Below are 1,819 nucleotides of genomic sequence, written 5' to 3' on the forward strand. Positions count from 1 at the left end.
GCAAAGAAGAATAGGCTGCAGCGGGCTGAGGCGTCTCTGTTCCTTCATTTCTGTGTGCAAAAAAGAAGAAAAGCAGATGACTCAAGGAGACGTCACTTTTGCGATTGTGCCAGAGGGGAGGGTTCCTGTTTTCTGGGCTAGTACAGTGTCCCGCGAGGAACACGACCCACCTGGGAGGCTGCAGAGACTGCGTGGCACCGAGGATGCAGTGATAATGGCTCACCAGGGTGGGCAGGCCTTGTTTGTGTGTGCCTTCTGATTATTTCCTTTGGGAGCATGATGGGATTCTGGGTGTGAAGGGTGGCACTGGCAAATGGTTTACAGGGAAATGTGGTGTTGGTTCTGATTGGTACACAAGCAAAACACAATTTGATAATTTGAGGCCATCCACCAATTAATTATGTAATAAAAGGACTTGTAAATCACTTTCTCCAGAGCAGTGAACAGACAGAGCAATGAATGAATGGATGGTGAGATCAGGTTCTCATGAGAGGGCCGTTTGATCCCGTCTGTTGGTGCTGGCTATTCCTGTGTCTCTGTGAATCAGCTGAAGGCGCGTCACCAACGTCAGCCCCCAGATTTACTGCCTCTCTAAAGCCTCCACCTACCTGTGACCTCTCACTGCTCCGAGTAAAATATTCCACCCAGAGGCTGCCGTGACACGGCACCATCTTTATTAGATAGAAGCAGTAATGTGCCCTCTAGCAGACAGTTGTTCTTTCCAAAATATTTCATGGCAAAATTAAGACATTTATCAGGTTTGTGATTTGTCCACATTCTGATATAAATTCTTGGATTTTTTTGATATATTTTTCTTGTGGTGGCCTCTTCCTCCTGTGTTCTGGGTCATATAAGGCCCAGAGTCCAGCATTAAAATGTAAAAATTGTCTTTTTTTTTTTTTACACTAGGCACACAAAAAATGCAGATGTACTTTCTGTAGTTTGAACAACAGCCCCAGAGCCCCGAAATGTGTCATCTGGCAAACTTTTGCAAGTAACTGAGTGGGGAGGGTGCAGGCATGGAGGAAACATGGAGGAAAGTTCAGCATTGTTCATTTTCGTGCACTACCCACAGTGTTTCCTCCTAATGTCTGTGTGCTCGTGTCAGAGGTGGCCGTTATACAGTGAGTAGATACTTATGGTCATTTATATTCAGCCACTGTCAGACATTCGCCTCTTTATGTAAATGTGATGGCAATTCAACATGTTTGTCTCATGTCTGAATAAGTGCCTGAGTCACTTATCTTAAACTGTCTTCTGACTCTTCAGATCTTATAACACTTTCATCATGGCTGAACTGAATTCCATCGGATGAGCGTTAGGACCCAGCAGCACAAGGTTAAAGGCTTTTAGAGGCTTTTTTTTATGGCAGAAGAAACTCTGGTGTCTGTGGCTCTGGCAGGACTGTAATAAGTCTGTCTGTCTGCATACATACTGCCTATCTGCAGACAGGCTGTACTCTCTGTTCAGTTGGATACTTTCAGTATCAAGCTACTCTTGCTAGTTTCTTCAGTTCTGCAGATGCTGCCTTTAAGTAAACACAGAGACATCAAATGCAGGTCATGGTCGTCCTTTAAGATTTTTGTGGTATCATCTCCTATGCTCAAAGAAATTTTGAATTCATCAAGACAACAGGAAACACTACCTGTAGGGAGGATTTCCAACTTAATGCCAGCATGGTTCAGGAATATAACAGCCACCAACTATTTCCAGAAACATGGTTGTGACTTTGGACCCATTTTCTCCTCATTCCCCTCTCGTTGCAGCTCCCTGCCCCAGCTGAGCCCCTCGCTGCCCTCTGAAGGAGCAGGATGACAAG

The sequence above is a fragment of the Pempheris klunzingeri genome, chromosome 24 (genome assembly GCF_042242105.1).
Source record: "Pempheris klunzingeri isolate RE-2024b chromosome 24, fPemKlu1.hap1, whole genome shotgun sequence".
Lineage (NCBI taxonomy): Eukaryota > Metazoa > Chordata > Actinopteri > Acropomatiformes > Pempheridae > Pempheris > Pempheris klunzingeri.